Source organism: Sciurus vulgaris, assembly GCF_902686455.1.
Source record: "Sciurus vulgaris genome assembly, chromosome: Y".
NCBI classification, from domain to species: Eukaryota; Metazoa; Chordata; class Mammalia; order Rodentia; family Sciuridae; genus Sciurus; species Sciurus vulgaris.
The window spans coordinates 3,341,862-3,361,768 of NC_136481.1; the positions used below are offsets into that span (position 1 = coordinate 3,341,862).

The window sequence follows — 19,907 nt, forward strand, 5'->3', positions numbered from 1 at the left end:
TCCGGTGCGGTCACTAGGAGTCCAAGCAACTCACTGTGTGCCTCCACCTCCCACCAACCACCTGTAGCCCTGGGCAATCAATCACTCCGTGTTGAAGTGACCCTCCCTGTTCCTCCTCCTTCTCCAGATAACCCCCCAAGTGTTCAGGAGCGGTCGCTCTGAGTGGCTCTGAATCCACGTGACCCGCTGCACGGGTCCTCTGGGCAACCGCCCGGAGCTCTGGTTCGGCCACTCAAGACCAAGCGACCCACCGCTCTTCTCCTCCAGGTAGCCGCCCTGTGTTCAGGAGCTGTCACTTTAAGTCCAAACAACTCACCACTCGCCTTCTCCTCTGAGCAGCCGCCTGGAGCGCTAATGCAGTCACTGCAAGTCCAAATGACCCACCGCGCTCTTCCTCCTCTTCCTCCTCCTCGTCCTCAGGGCAGGCCCCGGTGTTCAGAAGCAGTCATTCTGAGTCCAAATAGCTCGCTGCGCAGCTTCTCCTCTGGCAACCGCCTGTAGCTCTGGTGCAGTCACTCCAAATCCAAGCGGCCACGTTCCTTCTCCTCCTCCTCCTCAGGGCAGGCCCCGGTGTCCTGAGTCCACACAGCTCTCCTCGCCACTCCTCCCCTGGGCAGCCGCTGGAGCCCCAGTGGTTGCTCCGAGTCCCAGCGCTGTGCTCAGCGGCCTCCTTTACGGCGCTCCCAGTTGTCCGAGTTCACTGCTCCAGCGGGGGACGGGTGTCTCGCCAGCAGCTCTACTTCACAAAGTTTCCTGCGTTCAGGGACTACCGTCCCATCCGGGACGGCTTCCCAATGGGTGAGAGTCACCCGGCTGCTTTGAGTTGGTCTCAAGTGTCTCAATATCTCCTCTCCAGTGGAAGTTTTAAGAAAATGATGTCTTTAAGTTCTGTCTCAGTAATTTTAAGTAGAACAGTGACAAGATCCCACTTGTAGGGGTACTAGGCTAGTTCAGGTGTAGGAAAGGGCCATGAAATCAAGACCCCAGACTCTGGGAGATGGGTAGAAGCAGGCTAGTGGTTAGCAAACTGCAAACACATTTATTGCAAGAAAAACCATACATTTTATAGACTTTTTGCCCAATCACATTGTGTCATGGGGGATCAGGCCACCAGGCTCCTATACAGTTTCCCTTGGTAACACTAGATCAACTTGGGGTAGTTGTTTACATTCCTAAGTGGTCAGAGTGGAATGCTCCTCTCTGCAAGTTTATACACCTGAGATATTAACTGCTACCAGCCAAGAACTAGGATTTCTCCCAATTCCCACTGGTGAATATAGAACTGTGGCTTCCCTAGTTGAATATATTTCCTGTCAATTTTACTTTATTTTCTATTGGATAAGAGCAATATAGGGAGAGCTGGGCTCCAAACTTTTCCTCGAATTCCTTGAATAAATCTGGAGATCTATCTTGACTATAAAAGTGTTCTCATCATGTTGACAACTCCAGTTAGTCTCATTCTGACCCTAATACCAAATTAATCCAAACCCATTCCACAATTTACAATGCCTCTACTTTTTGGTGAGAAATTTCTGGCACTCCCATGATTTTTCATCTGTGAGGTTCTCTTTTTACAGTGTTTGATGGGATCCTGTTCCCTAATTTGTTCTCATGGAGCACCTAGTTTATGGGTATTTTTTGTTCCATATGTCATCAGTTCCAAACTGGCAGTTTTAATTTCAAGCTCTAAGTAAAATAGTAAAAACTATCTGAAACCAAATTAAATATTTTAAAAAAAAATAGAGGCAGAGCTGAAGATCACAGGTTGAGGAGATCACAGGCATATTGAACATATAGCTGAAGCAGAGTCCCAGCTCTGAAAGCACTCTAAGGAAAATGTATAATCAGCCCTCATCCACGTTAATGCTGGTAGAGGGGAGGCCTGCACATTCTCTGAGAGAAACCATGTAAAATTCGGTCCAGATATTTGTGTGCTTTATATGAAGTTATAAAAAACATTAAAGAAAAAAAATGGAGGCCTATGACCCACAGTCAAACCAGAGAACAATTATTTCAAACAGATCCATTGATGCTCCAGGTGTTGAAATCAGAAGTTATTTTTTATCACAACCATTATCGATATGTGAAGAGTTAAGGCAGGTATGTTAACAAATGAACAGTTAATTATTTCTAAAGAGAATTGAAGACTTGAACTAAATGTAAATAAATAAATTGAATACTGTGCCCTTTCTAGGATAAAATTCCACATGGTTGGGCCAGGGTTAGTGCAAAAGAAAGTTAACAACAAATGTCAAAGCATAAGACTTTCAAATCCATGTGAGAAGGAGACATAAAATAAGAGCATAAATACTTGAACAGGCATTCCAGCAAATTCATGATTAGGTCAGACTCATCTGGGAAGAAGGAAGCCCAGGGTTTCATATGCTGTGGAAAATTCATCTCCACATGCCTACCCCTTCCTAGCCCAGCAACACCTTTGCCTATGGTCACCTGGGCTCTATCCTATTCTTTGGCCTATTATGGTTCATTAATAACCAAGATACCTCCTGTAATCCTGTCCCTATCACTTCATGGGAGTTTTCTTGGGTAAACAATGGTAGAGTATTGGCCAGTGTACTCCCAAATTGGTGAGTTTTCTTCTGTGGAGTCATGGAGAGTTTTTGGAAATATACAAAGGTGTACGTACAAACACTTATTCTACTGTTGGACTTGCCATATGACTTTGGAAAGTTGAGTCCAATTTCTTTGTTGAAATTTCTCTGATTTTTAACAGAAAAATGACACCAATTGTCATAATTACACACTGAAACACTGATATTTGGACTGGAGTTCAAAACATTTAAATAATATTTTCTGGGGAGCAGGTCTCAGACATTGGATGTATAAAAGCTATCAGGAATATTCATTCTCACATGTATTGACTAGTACAGAAGAAATATTAATGGAGCACAGACTGGAATGAATAAGGATCAATTTGAATCGTGACTTTTTATACATTTATAGAGACTGGAATAGATTTTTAACCTCTCAAAGCCTCTGTTTACTCATCTATAAGATGGGATTGATGCCACTTACTTCCCAAGGTTATGATGATAATTAAATTGAATCATAATAGGTACTTGGTGCCCAGTGAGTGACCCCTTAGTCACAGAATACTGGTCTTTCTCTTTTAACTTTCCTGGTCAACACCCATCTGTAGCTCCATGCCTTGTCCAGATTTGGCACTTCAAAGAGATATATCTATAAATGAATAAATGAAGCCGTTATTGTTGTAGACATAGATGCAATGATTAAATATCAGTTACTGTGAATAAAATTATTTTTGTGTGACTTTAATAACTACATTCTATATCTTTGCATGTACAAATAGCCATAATTATGTTCTGGCCAATAATACATAGCTAGAATCCATGTCTCCTTGGTCTTTGGCTCTTTTGTTTCAAATCTTTTTTTAAGTGTAATTTGCACATTATAATTGTCCATGTAAGATTCATTGTGTTATATTCATTATATGTACATAACATAACTTGGTCAATTTAATTTTAAATTTCTTGGTCAATTTAATTTCCATTTGTTTCTTCTCCTACTTCCCCTACCCCATTTCTCTACTCTACTTTTCTCCATTATGTTTGTGTGAAATCCTTTAATTTTTTCCTTTTTTTAATTTTAGTCCTCCATCTATGGGAGCAAATATTTGATTTTTGTCTTTCTGAGTACGGCTTATTCACTTAGTCTGATATTCTCCACTATTTTCCTGCAAATGACATAATTTTGTTCTTTTTTATGGTTGTGTAAAATTTTATTGTTCATACATACCACATTTCTTTTTTTTGTTCACCTGTTGATAAACACTAAGGCTGATTTTATATCCAGGCTATTCTCATTTACAGTGCTGTAAAATGGTTATGCATATATTGTCATAGTGTGCTGACTTAGATCTTTTGCATAAATACCAGGTGGGATGTTGAGGAGTTATGTGGTAATTCCATATTTTTTAAAATTTATTTTTATTGTAAAAAAATGGGATACGTGTTGTTTCTGTTGTACATGGTGTAACAGCATACCAGTTGCATACACATACATTTACATAGGGTAATGATGTCTGATTCATTGTTATTTTTTCCTCCCCCACACCACTCTCACCCCTCTTTTCCCTCTATACAGTCCCTCCTTCCTCCATTCTTGACCCCCATCCCCCATTACATGTCATCATCCGCTTATCTATGGGATCATTCCTCCTTTGGTTTTTTGAGAATGGCTTATCTCACTTAATGCTCACTTAATGTGATATTCTCCAATTTCATCCATTTGCCTGTAAATGCTATAATTTTATTATTCATTTTTTTAGCAGAAATTTTAATTAATTTTTATTGAAAACTGCACTGAACGTTAAATGTCCACCTTTACAATAAACAAGTACAGTAACGGTAACTCACACTAATACAAAACATACTTCTGATAGCCATTTTCCTTTTGGGACAGGTTAAAGTTTTGTTTTTTGTTTTTTGTTGTTGTTTTTTTTTGTCACAAAAACAGGAATGTACCTATACAAAGGCTCAAAATAGGCCATTTTTTTAAACAAAAAGGCAATGATTCACAAAAAACTATGAATAGAACATGTAACTAGTTGAAACAAATCTAATAGGATTTGTTGAAATCAGTCACATCTAATAACACATCTGAAGTGTTCTTGTATAAAATATCACATGAAGAAAAGAATTTATCAATGTCTAAAAAAGTGGGTTTGTTCATAGACAATCTGACAAGTTACCATAAAAAGTGTTTCCTGAGACATAAGGAAATGCAACATTGTTCTTGAACCCTTAGCAGTTCAAGACTTTCCACTCAATAAAATAGCTGAGGATCTGAAACTGAGAAAATATATTTGAGTACAAACAGTTTGTGAAACTTAATACTTTTTTCTCTCTCTTCTTTTTTTTTTTTTTTCCATCATCAGAGGGTACAACTGAACTTACAACCAACTTGCCCACTCGGTATGCAGTTCAGCTGCGAGAAAGACACTTCTGTACAGGAGCCTGTACTGTCTTCAGTCCTACGCGTGCAGGTGTCTAACACAGGCAAACAGTTTTTTCCCCATTTTGTAGCAATTGTCTTCCTATTAGCAAAAAGAGGTGACAAGCCCTTGTAGACCAAAGGGACTAGAGTCATAAGATGGGGATTTCCTCTTAATATTTTTTATTTTGATGTTTGTTTTGGAACTCTTGATCCAACATTCTAGAGCAAGGTGCTCAGGACCTGCTGTGCCCAAGGAACTGATAAAGGAAAAAGCTCTATTTTCTTTGTGATTTGATGCACAGATGAAAAACTTAACACACAATAACAGAAGTTGGTCATTAATAAATCACGTCCTAGTCTTTCAGCGCTTCTGTGAGCAGACGACATCTTCAGTTTTCTAACTCTTGTAGCTTTTAACACCGCCACACCAAGGATGCATATGTCCAGGATCAATTAAAAAGACTGTCAAATTCCTTTTCTCTTAGTTGATCCACTTTCACTGTCTCTTGGTCCCAAGTTTATCTGAATGATTACCTTTCAGCATTCTCTGCTATTGCTCGTTGGGGTGCTCTCGATTGTCCCCATGTTTTGTAGGCTGGTTGGGAGAGGGAGCTTGGGAAGGGTGTGCCACTGTGGGGAGGTTGTGAGTCACCGGGATGCTTCCAGGGATGATCCCTTCCATGGCTGCAGGAAGTCCTCCCGGAGCCAAGCCTACTATGCCTGGTGGATACCTGTATATGGCACCATTGAGCTCGGGATGAATTACTTGCTGGTCTATTACTGACCAAGGAGCTGATGTGACAAAGAATTCCTTGTTGACACAGTTTCTTAAGCTTTCTGGGATGCGACCTGTGATTGCTTGGCGGATCTCGGTGGCAGCTGCCTCTCTCATCTCTAGTGATGCTTGTTCACTATACCAGGCCGTGTGGGGAGTACAGATGAGATTTGGTGCATCTTTCAAAGGACCCTGAGCAAAGCTAAAGGGCTCTGATTCATGCACATCGAGAGCTGCCCCTCGTATCCTGCCCTCCTTGAGGGCCTGTGCCAATGCCTTCTCGTCCACCAGGCCACCGCGGGCTGCATTAACGAGGAATGCCCCTTGCCTCATCTGCTTTATAGAAAAGTCATTGATGAGGTGGTGGTTATGTTCGTTGAGATTGCAGTGCAAGGAGACACAGTCGCTCTAATACAGCAAGTCCTGCAGGGTGTAGGCCCTCTGCACGCCCAGGGACCGCTCTATCCCATCCTGCAAGTAGGGGTCATAAAATATGACGCTGAATCCAAAGGCCTTGGCTTGAACAGCAACCGCCTGCCCTGTGCGACCGAAGCCGATGAGGCCCAGTGTCTCCTCACGGATTCGAGCTGCTCCTGAAGCCACCTCGCGGATCTGTTCCACACTCTGTACCCGTGTGCCTTCCGCAGTGCCTGGTACAGCCATGTGTTGCGCCAGTACAGATTGAGGATATGGCAGATGGTGAAATCGGCCGTCTCTTCCACAGCTGCAGACGGGATGTTGCACACAGCAATCCCGAGCTCGCCAGCAGCCTTGATATCCACGTTGTCATAGCCACTGCCAATCCTCACGATCACCCGCAGGGTCTCGAACTTCTCCAGGTCTTCCCTGGTGAGGGTGATGGTGTGGTACATCATAGCGCCCATGGCCTCATTTAACACCTTCTCGTGGATCTCCTGAGTGGACTGTGCATCGCAGAAGGCCACAGTGGCCAGGTCCTTCAGGATGGGCATCTCCACTGTGCAGTCTCTGCCATCCAGCAATGCCACCAAGGGGCGGGGGTGCAGGGGGCCGTTATGATCTGGGGGCGGATACCTTCACAAATCCTGTCCAATCGCTGTCACTTCACTTTGTGCTTATCCACAAGGGCCATTCTTATCGAACTTTGCAACTCTGAGTCAAAAGGCAAAGCGGTCCTCTAAGAACTTAGGGGAACGGGCAGGAGTCTGCCCACATTACACCACTATGCACCCAATATAAATCTGTCTGCAAATTCTACAGTTCACATGATGGGCTGTTCTTCTTCCTAAGGGGATGCAGCTTCATTGGTTCAAAACCATTTAAGGTGGTGAGACTCTTGTCCGGGGCCGCTGGCGTCCACGCGAAGGGCGCCCACCCGGGGGGGCAGCCTTTATTATTCTTTATACCTGAGTAATATTCCATTGTACCACAGTTTCTTTATCCATTCATCAATTGAAGGGCATCTAGGTTGGTTCCATAGTCTGGGTATTGTGAATTGAGCAGCTATGAACATTGATGTGGCTGTATCTCTATAGTATGCTGATTTTAAGTCCTTTGGGTATAGGCCAAGGAGTGGGATAGCTAGGGAAAATGGTAGGTCCATTCCAAGTCTTCTAAGGAATCTCCACACTGCTTTCCAGAGTGACTGCACTAATATGCAACCCCACCAGCAATGTATGAGTGTACCTTTTTCCCCACATCCTCTCCAATACCTATTGTTGCTTGTATTCTTGATAATCGCCATTCTAATTGGGGTGAGATGGAATCTTAGGGTAGTTTTGATTTGCATTTCTCTTATTACTAAAGATGGTGAACATTTTTTCATATGTTTGTTGATTGCTTGTAGGTCTTCTGTGAAGCGTCTGTTCATATCCCTAGCCCACTTTTTGTTATGTCAATTTTTTGAATAGTTTCTTTTGTTTCAATTTCATCGATTTCAGCTCTGATTTTAATTATTTCCTGTCTTCTACTACTTTTGCTGTTATTCTGCTCTTCTTTTTCTAGGACTTTGAGCTGTAATGTTAGGTCTTTTAGTTGTTTACTTTTCATTCTTTTCTGGAATGTGCTCCATGCAATGAATTTTCCTCTTAGTACCACTTTCAGAGTGTCCCAGAGATTTTGATATGTTCTATCATCATTCTCATTGGCCTCTAAGAATTTTTTAATCTTCTCCCTGATGTTTTGTGTTATCCATGTTTCATTCAATAGCATATTATTTAGTCTCCAAGTGTTGGAGTAATTTCCCTTTTTTATTATGTTATTGATTTCTACTCTAAGTCCATTATGATCTGACAGAACACAAGGCAGTATCTCTATTTTTTTGCATTTCCTAAGAGCTGCTCTGTGGCATAACAGATGGTCTATTTTCGAGAAGTTTCCATGTGCTGCTGAGAAGAAAGTGTATCCACTCATTGATGGATGGAATATTCTATATATGTCTATTAAGTCTAGGTTATTGATTGCTTATAGATCTCCTTCTATGAAGTGTCTGTTCATATGCTTAGCCCTTTGTTGATTGGGTTGTTTGTATTCTTCATGTACAGTTTTTTTGAGTTCTTTATATATTCTGGAAATTAGTGCTCTATCTGAAGTATGAGTGCCAAAGATATTCTCCCACTCTGTAGGCTCTTTTTTCACATTGTTGATAGTTTCCTTTGCTGAGAGAAAGCTATTTAGTTTGAATCTATCCCAGTTATTGATTCTTGCTTTAATATCTTGTGCTTGTGGGAGTCTTATTAAGGAAGTCTAATCCTAAGCCAACAAGTTGAAGATTTGGACCTACTTTTTCTTCTTTAAGATAAAGAGTCTCTGGACTGATTCCGAGGTCCTTGATCCATTTTGAGTTGACTTTTGTGCAGGGTGAGAGATAGGGGTTTAGTTTCATTCTGCTGCATATGGATTTCCAGTTTTCACAGAAACACTGGTTGAAGAGACTCTTTTCTCTATTGCATATTTTTGACACCTTTGTCTTATATCAGAAAATTGTATTTATTTGGGTTTGTGTCCGTGTCCTCTATTCTGTACCATTGATCTACCTGTCTATTATGGTGCCAATATGATGTCGTTTTTGTTACTATTGCTTTGCAGTATAGTTGAAGTTCTGGTATTGCGATACCCCCTATTTCACTCTTCCTGCTAAGGATTTCTTTAGCTAGTCTGGGTTTCTTATTCTTCCAGATGAATTTCATGACTGCTTGCTGTATTTCTGTAAGGTATGTCATTGGTATTTCTGTAAGGTATTTAATTGGAATTGCATTGAATCTGTATAGCACTTTTGGTAGTATGGCCTATCCAAGAACAGGGGAGATCTTTCTATCTTCTAAAGTCTTCCTTAATTTCCTTCTTCAATGCTTTGTAGTTCTCATTTTAGAGATCTTTTACCTCTTTGGTTAGATTGATTCCCAATTTTATTTTGAGGCTATTGCAAATTGAGTGGTTTTCCTCACTTCCCTTTCAGATGTTTTGTCACTTGCATATAAAAAATGCTTTAGATTTATGTATGCTGATTTTATAGTCTTCTATTTTGTTGAATTCATTGATGAGGTCTAGAAGTTTTCTGGAGGAGTTTCTTGGATCCTCTAAATGTAGAATCATATCATCAGCAAATAGTGACAGCTTAAGTTCTTTTGCTGTTCGTATCCCTTTAATTTCTTTAGGTTTCTAATTGCTCTAGCTAGAGTTTTGATGACAATGTTGAATAGCAATGGTGTAAGAGGACATCCCTGTCTTGTCTGATATAAGGATGGAAACCCCCGCATTTTTACTGAGTTCATGTACATGGTAGGTTTTTTCCCATCATTTCACCTTGAGTCTGTGGATGATTTTTTTTATGAGATGAGTCTCTTGCAGGCAGCATATTGTTGGGTGTTTATTTTTAATCCATTCTGCCAGTATATGTCTTTTGATTGATGAGTTTATGCCATTAACATTCAGGGTTATTATTGAGAAATGATTTGTATTCTCAGTCATTTGGGCTTATTTTTGGTTTTTAATTTGGCTTGGTTTCTCCTTTGAGTGGTTTTTCTCTAAGGTTGTTCCTCCTTTTGCTGACCTACATTGTTGTTTTTTATTTTCTCCTCATGGAGGAATATTTTGTTGAGAACATTCTGTAGTGCAGGCTTTCTACTTGTAAATTCTTTTAACTTTTGTTTATCATGGAAGGATTTTATTTCATCTTCAAATCTGAAGGTTAGTTTTGCTGAGTATAGGATTCTTGGTTGGCAACCATGTTCTTTCACAGCTTGAAATATGTTGTTTCAGGCCCTTCTGGCTTTTAGAGTCTGGGTTGAGAAGTCTACTGCTATCTGTATTGGTTTCCCCCTATATATAATCTGATGCTTTTCTCTCTCGGCCTTCAAAATCCTATCTTTATTTTGAATGATAGGCATTTTCATTATAATGTGCCTTGGTGTGGATCTGTTGTAATTTTGTTTATTTGGTGTTCTGTAAGCCTCTTGTATTTGAATTTCCATTTCATTCTTTAGGTTTGGGAAATTTTCTGATATTGTTTCATTGAAGAGGTTGTTCATTCTTTTGGTTCGTTTCTCTGTGCCTTCCTCAATCCCAATAATTCTTAAATTTGGTCTTTTCATGCTGTCCCATAGTTCTTAGAGATTCTGTTCATGATTTCTTACCATGTTCTCTGTTTGAGAAACTTTATTTTCAAGATTAAATATTTTGTCTTCATTGTCTAAGGTTCTGGCTTCCAAGTGGTCTAGTCTTTTGGTGATGCTTTCCATCGAGTTTTTTATTTTGTTTATTGTTTCCTTCATTTCAAGGACTTCCAATTCTTTGTTTTAGAATCTCTCTTTGTTGAAATGATCTTTTGCTTCCTGCAGTTGCTCTTTCAACTGCTTATGGGTGTTATCATTCATTGCCTGCATTTGCTCTGTTATCTCATCCTTTGCTTCGCAAATCATCTTATATATAATCTGAAGTCCTTTTCTGACATTTCTTCTACCATACTGTCATTGGATTCTATTAAAAAAGAATCTAGATTTGTTTGGATCACTTTCTTCCCTTTTTTTTTTTTTTTATGTTGTTCATGTATCTTTCCCCCTAGCAGTGTAGGTATGGGTATTGCAGATTTCCTCCTATAGGCTTACAGTGGCCCTATAGGTTTCCAAAAACTTTTCTTTAAGGGGAGATCAATATTAGCAGTGCCCAATTCAGACACTATGCAATCCTAGACCAAATAACCCCTATTAGGACTATAACAATATTTTCATAATAAAATGAAAGAGTGCAAATATTATCTTCAGTAAAACAAACAGATTTACAATAAGGACTTCAGTTTCTAATGGAGGACAAAGGATGCAGAGGGATGTAGAATGTGGCTGTTAATCAGATAAGGAAAGAATATACAGAAGTTCTAAATAATAGAAAGAGTGAGGATATAATCAAAAGAAATTGGATGTTAGCATGCAAAAAGGAAGAAAGAGACTCTGAGGGAACAGGTAAACAAAAGGAAAAGAGAGCAAGAAAAATAAAGAAATAAAAACTTAAAATTTTTCAATAAGGAGAAAAAAGAAAATCCACAGTATAACAGTCATATAGTAATGAAACCTCCCAGTTTTCAGCAGCCTGATGCATGAGAGATACCTGACAATGAGCTTCAAGTCTCCAGCAGGCGTCTCAGGATGGGATTTGCCCCACCTAAAGATCAGAGCTAGGGCTTCCAAGATTTTCCAAGATGGCTTCTCTGGCTTCCAAATGTGTTGGCAAATGGGGAGCTGCAGCTCAAGGTGTGGATGTGGTCTGCTGGAGGTCCTGGAGGTGGGGTGTGGTTGGTCAGGTAGGGGTCCTAGAGGTCGGTGTGTTTGGTTTGGTTGCAGGATCCTGGAGGCTGGGTGCAGTCAGTTGGTCTCAGGTCCCAAAGATAGGGCGCAGTCAGTTGTTTTTGGGGTCCTGGGTCAGGGAGCAGTCAGTTGATGTGAGAGCCCCATATTCAGGGAGTGATCAGTTGAGCTGAGTGATCCTTGAGAAAGGACTCAGTCAGTCTGGCCAGGGGTCCTACAGGCCCTGGCTATTGTCTCAAAATGGTGGCAGCCACATGTAATCAAACCTGCAGGTACTGTAGCAGTGAACTTCCAGGCAACTGCAGGCAACTGGTGTTCCACTGGTGGTCGGCGATCAGTTTGCCGAGTGTTGTTGGATGATCAGTTGGTGAACCTCGTGGGATGGGTGATGGATAGGTGTAAGGAAAGTGATGGGCAGGTGAGAGGCAGGCAAATGGCAGATGATAGGCACCTGACAGTGAGCAATCAAGAAACAGATATTCTCTGCTTGAAACCGGAGTTACGGAGCAACAAGGTATTAACCCATATTTTTGAGAAACATATATAGATTTAAATAATTGACAATTCAACCAACAATGTATAATATTTTCCTTTATCTGCAGGTTTGTCAGTGTTGATTAATTATTACTTATATTAATGATGTTTGACAATGTGATTGGAAATACAATCTGACTGGAGTTTTGACTTGAATTTCCCTGAATATTGAAGAAGGTGAACTTTTTTCATGTACTTGTTGATCATTTGTTTTTCTTTTTATAATTTTAAAAAATTTTAGAAATGTCTATTTTGTTCATTGGTTCATTTATCCATTGTGTTATTTTTGAGGGGGTTCCATTAATTATCTTTAGTTCATCATATCTTCTGGATATTATTATTTGGGAGAGTAACTGGAAAATTTTTATACAATACTTTATGCTGGTTTTACAATCTTCACTGTTCTTTATTGCTGTGCAGTGACTTTTTAGTTTGAAGTTGTCCCATCTCTGATTCTGAGTTTTATTTCTTGACCTTTATCAATTTTTCTAAGGAAGTGGTGCCTGTGTAATCTTTTGGAGTGTGGATTCCATGACATTTCAAGCAGCTGCAGTGCTTCTGGTCTAATTCCTAGGTCATTGAGTCATGCAATGTCTGACCTGCAGTGTCAGAAATAGGGATCAAGTTTAACTGTTCTACATATAGACACACAGTTTTTCTACCACCATTTGTTAAAAAAGCTACCTATTTTCCACTATATGTTTTTGGTATCTTCACCCAAGCTTAAATGAATGTAAGCAGGTGCATTTTTATCTGTGCTTTTTATCTGTTGCATTGGTCTTCATGTTTGTTTTGGTGCCAATACCAAGATGAGTTTGTTACTAGAGTTCTGTATTATAATTTTAGAACAGGCATTGTGATGCCTGCAGAATTTTGATCATTTCTCTATTGTCCTAATTATCTAGGTCTTTTATTCTTCCATGAGAATTTTAGGATTTTTTCTCTAGGTGTTTGAAGAATGTCCTTGGAATTTTGATGGGTTCACATTGATTATGCATAATTCTTTTGGGAATATGGCCATTTTACCAAAATTAATTCTTCCTATCCAAGAACACTGAAGTTTATTCCATCTTTAAGTGTCTTCTTCTATCTTTCTTGTCCTATAAATTTGATTTTAGAGCTTGTTAATCTCCTTGGGCAGATTTATTCTTACAGAATTTGGAGGTTATAGTGAATGAGGTTGTTTTCCTGATTTTTCACTACTGATATTCAGAAAGCTATTGATTTTTTCATGTTAATCTTGTATCTTGCTACTTAGGTTAATTTATTTATCACTTCTAACTGTTTTCTGGTGGAGCATATTCGTTCTTCTATGTATAGGATTACATAATCGTCAGTGATAATTTGACTCCTTCTCTGTCAATATATCTTTTATTTCCTCTCTTGCCTAGTTGTGATGGTTAAAATTTCATATTCTATATTGAATATAATTGAAGACAGTAGATGTACTTGTTTTATTTCTGATTCAAATAAAATGATTTCAACTTTTCCTTCCTTCATATGATACTGTTTTTGGGCTTGTCCTATAGAGTCTTTACAATGTTGGGGTAAATTCCTGTTAAGTCTAATTTTTTCAGGAGTATATTATGAATTGCCACTAAATATTTCACAGACTTATTCTGCTTCTATTGAGATGATCACATGATTGTGTTCTTAATTCTACCTATATGGTAAATTATATTTATTTACTTGCCTATGTTGAACCATACTTACATCCTGGAATGAAACCAATTTAGTCATAGTCTATAGTTTTCTAATGTGCTTTTGTATATGATTTGCTAATATTCTATCAAGAATTTTTGCAACTGTGTTACCAAGCATGTGGGTCTGTAATTTTCTTTTGTTGACATGCTGTTACCTGGTTTTGGTATCAGTGTAATTCCAGCCTCAATATATGAATTGCCTTTCCCTTTATGTTTCATAGAGTAATTGAAGAAGCAATGACATTAGTTGTTTTTTAAAGGTGCAGTAGATTTCAGCCAAGGTTACATTCTGTCTTGGGATTTTGTCTTTTACATGACTTTTTTTTATTAAAATAAATTTATTAGCTTTTTTTAAATAAAAACATGAGAAATAAAACTATGTAAATTGTAGCATTCTTTTCAAAAATAAAACTGCAATCAATACTTGAATCTCCAAGCTCTGAACTCCATAAACAATGTTTTCTTTTTCCTTGAAGTGGTAGATTGTAATATTTCAGAAACCATTATTTATCACTTGTCTATCCTTTAAAATGATGGAACCTGCAGCACTCAGTATAATGTGAAGCATCACTATATTGAGAAAGAGTATTCCTGGCTCATAAGTGCAAGATTCTTAGGATTACTTTAAAGAAGATAAGAGAAATTCATTTCACATAGTTTAGAACACTTATCTTTTTATATTTCAAATGTAGGTGACTTTGTTATCAATTTCTTAAATTATTTACTCCTTGACTTTTAAAACCTTTAGTAAGGGTTCCTAAATTTCAGGTAACTTCTCTCTTCTATAGCAGGACTTAAAATGAGGTAGATACTTACAATCAGGTTAACGCTTATGATTTAAAAAAAAAAAAAAAACTTTCATAGCACCTTCTGCTATTAGGGTCTAATTCCTTTTCATTTATTACATGTGAATAAACACTCCTCTTTCATAATCTTCCTTTACCAAATCTATAGAAATTTAGGTGACCAAAGCAGATATAACAAAATCCTGCATAAAACTACTTTAAAAAGAGGTTTTTTTTAAACTTTTTTAACCTTTAGTATTGTTTATCTCTATAAATCTCAGTTTAATTTTAATCTTTGACACCTGTAGAAGTATAAATGTTACAAACTTCAAATCATCATTTGAAAACTAAATTACATTTCTTTTAAACCTAATTTTGAAAAAATCTTGAGCTTTCAATTTTTTTATTCCAGTCAATGTTTGCCTTCTTCAACAGGGACTGGTAATAGAAAACTGAAAGCTTAACATTCCAAATTTATTAAGTTTTAAAGAAATGTAATTCAACTTTTAAATGTTTTGTAAGAGTTTGTTGTGTTTACACTTCTACAGGACATAGTTACCAAAATTTAAAATTGCAGGAAAACTTTCAGGACACCTGGTCTTTATCTGCTCAGTTATCACTGGACCACCATGTTGGCAAGCATTATGAAAATACATTTTAATAAATTTACTTAAAAGAGGAAAATTATCAGAAAGTGAGAAGCACCATTAACAGTTCACAAAAAATGCAATGTGGACCCACAAAAGTAAATAGTCAATAGGTGATACATTCTATTTATGACCCAAAACATGCCAAAATGCTAATAAGTAGTGCCTGCAAAATATATGACTTATATACAGGTGTTATCCAGTAGCTTTTTGGTTTAAATTGACTGCCAAAAATGACTAGCAGTTTCAATGATGTGATACAGTGGGAAGGAAGAAAAATGCTACAGTTGCTCCCAAGTGGCTTAATGAGTGTTAATGTGGGCTGGGGGAGGACCAGCACATGTTTAGCACATGCTAGGCCCTGGTTTTGAGCCCCAACATCACAAAAAAATTTTTTAAATGAAAGTACCATGTTTTAAAGGTAGTACTGTATCAATTCTAAAGGCATATGCAGCATTGGGAAGGGGAAGAAAAACAGGAAAAACAAAAAGCTATATGGTTAGTGTCTTTTAAAGTCTAAACATTTAAATGATTAATTTAAAAACCTCACATAGTTCACAACTATTGGCCTACACAGTCAGCAAATATCTGCATGTGGATTGAGAGCTTTTGCTTTGGAGTGGTTTTTGTTAACTCTGTTTACATTAAAAAGGACAGAAAGTGCAACTGTCATTGTCCATGAGTTTCTTGAATTCGAGGTCTTTCCTTCTGATGAAAATACTAACTTTGCTGGTTTTTTAGCAAGAGCCATGATATTTCATCCAGTCTTTGTAGATGATAGGCTTGTGATGTTATCACCCCTCAATTCTCCCTTTTAAGAGAGGATAGAATTAGAGCACTGAATACCAATGAAATTATCAGCGCTGAAAGACCTTCTCATAGCAGCTCTACATAAGTCTTTGTATTTGTCTTCACACAATCTTGAAATGGACTCTAGGTTTTGTGCTCTTTCTTTGTTGAGAGGAGCAAACAGAAAATTCAGGTTGTTGTCATCGACTATGGAGCGAAGATCAAAGTAGTATTTGGCATAAATACTGGCAGAAACATTAAAATTAGACTGGAGTAGCTCCAAGAAGGGCCTTTCCATCTCATTCATGTCCTCAACTGTAATGTCCTTGAGGAGCTGGCAGTAGTCTGCATTCCATACAGCCTGATCATCCCAAACCTTGGAGACTCCCCAAATAATTCTTTTCCAGTAGTGGGACAAATGTCGATCTCAGCATAAGTTCAAAGGCTTTCTAAGTACACATGCAAAAGTAGAGCACAAAGTTACTATTGCACATTCAGCTGTTAGCTGTGCAGCACTAAAAAGAGTACAAACAAATCTGTAAATAAATTTGTGTTCAGGGTCGTGCTTAAAGTACTCCTCTGGAACCTTTTTTCCTGTGAGTGGATGTGATCTCTCATCAAATATATCCAGGGATCTATTTGCATCTCTGTTCTTTATGTGGTACTATATTGCTAAGATCACATATTTTATTGTGTGTCTAAGATTAGGCTGGCTGACTGTGCTGTCATCTAGAAATATAATTGAGCATGAGCTATACTTTTTAGTAAGCTGCCCTGGAGCTACTGTTGAGAACAGGGTGATCTCTGTGCAGCTGTCTTAAACACCAAGATGCAGGCAGTTAGGACTGCACCCTCAAGAGCCAATACAGCACAAACAGGACTGCTGGCCCATGCTTATCGAGGTTGTTAAGAAATATTGGTCTGATGAATGTACAGCTGCCTGGAAACCTTCTCTATGAGGGGGGGGGGCGGGGGCGGGGGGGGGGGGGGCCTAACTCCTACTCATCTCCTGCATAGTTCACCCCTTCCCTCCTCCCTTCTTCCCCTAGGACCTTCAGTTCTGGTAGGATCCAATGAGAATCAAATTGATGCAGGACCCAACCAGAGGAGGACTAATGTTTAGCTGTTCAAATGTTAACCAATAACGTACAGGTCTTTGTGTGTGAATGCTTGGAAATCTCTTAACTAGAGTGCTTTCTCACCCCTCAGGGGCTTCCCACTCAGCCATTTCAATGGTCTGAGAGGCTGGTTGCAGTTCAGGCTGGAGCTTGCAATAAAACCTCCTTGTGTGTCTTACATTACCTTGTGTGTGCACTTTGACGCTCTGGGGACCAGTCAATATCGGACCCCAACAATACATGGTTTATATGGTTGCTCTTCCTTTTTTCACGCACATCTGTCTGAAATTTGCTCAGGAAAATTGTGCTTGCCCTTGGATGGTCAGAAGGGATTGATTCTAAAGCTAGATCTGATGACCTTGGTACAATCCCCAGCACTTCAGGCATTCTGCCGTCACTGATGTGCTGCAGGTGATGGCCCTCATGGGCTCCGAAATCTAACTCAGCGGGCTCCAGGGCAGCAGGCGCCATCCCTACAGCCACCGCCACTGCGTCCCCAGCCGCCACCTCATAGAGCTCAGACTCTTAGTCTGGCTCCGGGCCCTGTGCTATGGCCCAGCTTTGGGCGGGCATTGGGGGACACGCAACAGGTCAGTGTGTTCCCCCTGGGGCGCCTCCACTCCTCGCTGCCTTTGCCTGAGCCTTCACTCGCGTAGACTCTGCGGGGCTCAGTGGCCGCCCCCTCCCCCAATAATGGCGCCGCGGGCGCTGGCAGCCCCGCCCTATGCCCTGGCTGCTCCGCACATGCATACGCAGCCTCTGGGGTGCTTGCCTCGGCGCCCTGCCGCCCCTGCCGGGCAGGGCTCCGGACTTAGCCGCACCCCTGCCAACGCGCCCTGGCTGCCTCCTCAGAGCCACTAGTCTGTCTTTACATGACTTTTAAAATAGTATTTTTACCTGGGTACAGTGAGGAACACCTGAAAATTCAACGGCTCAGAAGACTGAGGCAAGAGGACCACGGATTCAAAGCCAGTCTCAGAAATTTGAACAAGTTAGTAAGATCCTGCCTGAAAAATAAAATACAAGAATGAACTGGAGATGGGTTGGGGTTGTACCTCAGGGATAAAGTGCTTGCCTAGCATAGGTCAGGCTCAAGGTTCAATCTTCAACACCACATAAAAATTTAATAAATTAAACGTTAATTTTTTTAAGAGTTTGAGAATCTCTTTGAAAAAGTGAGGACTGGGGATGTGATGCAGTGGAGAAACATTACCGGATTCAATTGTTGGTACCAAAAATATGTATTTTTATTAGTGTGTTACAATTTTCTTAATAGTATATTCATTGTAGCATATTCATATATGTGCAGAACATCTTTGGATAAGTTGCAATCCTCAGTGACAAACTCTTTGTTCTCCTCCTTCCCCAGGAATCATACTCCGAAGTTTGACATTCTATTTTTGTGAGATTTCCTATTTTTCTAATTTCAGTTTTCATTCAACCCTTCATACATGAGAAAACACATTTGACTTTTGACTTTCTCTCATTTAATTCCCTTAGCATGTTGTTCTCCAGTTTCATTTCTGGCAAATGACATAATTTCATTCTTCTTTATGATTGACTAGAATAAATACAACTGTGAAGAGATTTTTAGATGGTATTTCCTGGAAATGTCACCTCAGCACACAGTAACTTCCATGTTCAGACCCTGCTTGCTATCACGTGAATCAGGGAATGGAGACCCAGAGAGGAGAAGATCTTATCTGAAGCATGCAGGGACCTCCCATCCATGACTTTGAGAGCTTGCACACCCCCTCTGTAGCCTGGTCAAATATAGATTGTCCTTCTTCATCTATTTTGACTATTAACCTGTCTCTGTGATCCAGGTTTCCATGATAGTTTTGTGCTTGAAACAAGGGACTTAGCCTGAATTTGCAATCTCGCATCCTCCAGGTTATAGCCTTAGGACTCATTTCTTTCCCTTATTTAGACTAAGCAAGATGAGGGGGATTGGGAAAAATTTTTCTTGAAGCACAATAATTTCATTTATGGGACTCTACCCCAATGACTTAATAACCTCCAAGACCTCATTTCCTACATCACTTGGTGGGTTTATGATTTCAACATACAAGTTTTGGAAGTACAGAAATATTCAGACCAAAGTAAAAAGTTATGCCCTTTGTTTACTAATGGTATCATGTAGGATCCTGATAACTAGACCTCAGAATATTTTCCTCTTTATTTCCAACATCCTTGAAGACATGTGCATTATCAAGTTATCCTCAGGAGAAAGTCTGTCTTCTTATCAGACAGAGTAGCTGTAGAGAGACTGACCTGGAGTTTAGGACTAAGTGTGATAGCTGAGAGACTATCAGCCCACACTTGCAGAGACTTTAGGACCTTGGCAGCTGTGCGATTAAAACCTAGCTCCCAAGGAGTTGTGAAAATTGTCACCAAATTAGGAGAGTGGATCAACCTTGGCCCATTCTCAAGAACTGCATTCAGAATGGTACACATTTTGAGCCCACGTGGGATATGAAGAAGGTAGTTGGCTCTAGATGGACATGTAAGACTTTGGTTATCCCCAGGCTCAAACAAAGCCACCAAGACATTCAATTCTATACTTACACAGGGGTCTAGTACTGGTCATTTTGTCTCATGTGTGCACAACCAAGCTTGTGAAAGCAGGACCTGGAAGTAACTGTCATGTTCTATGTTCTTAGCATTAAACTATCCAAGAATACTACCCAAACAATTCTATTTTTAGTAGAATATGTATACTCAGCAGTCTGGTCACTTGGATTCACAAGTGATCCCTGAACTTAAGGCCTTCGGTCTAATGGAGAAAGCACAAAACCCATG

The 19,907-nt window shown here is 39.5% G+C and overlaps 2 pseudogenes across 2 annotated transcripts; both read right to left on the reverse strand.

The window, feature by feature from the left end:
- Positions 1-5,466: 5,466 nt before the first annotated feature.
- On the reverse strand, positions 5,467-6,863 carry LOC306652042 (C-terminal-binding protein 2-like; annotated as a pseudogene). The gene has a single exon. The product of its transcript is annotated as a C-terminal-binding protein 2-like (transcript).
- A 9,149-nt stretch (positions 6,864-16,012) lies between these two features.
- Positions 16,013-19,562, reverse strand: LOC306652030 (cyclin-Y-like protein 1; annotated as a pseudogene). Its single transcript has 3 exons — positions 19,380-19,562; positions 17,346-17,895; positions 16,013-16,771 (listed from the first exon to the last, which is right to left on the reverse strand). The product of its transcript is annotated as a cyclin-Y-like protein 1 (transcript).
- Positions 19,563-19,907: the final 345 nt, after the last annotated feature.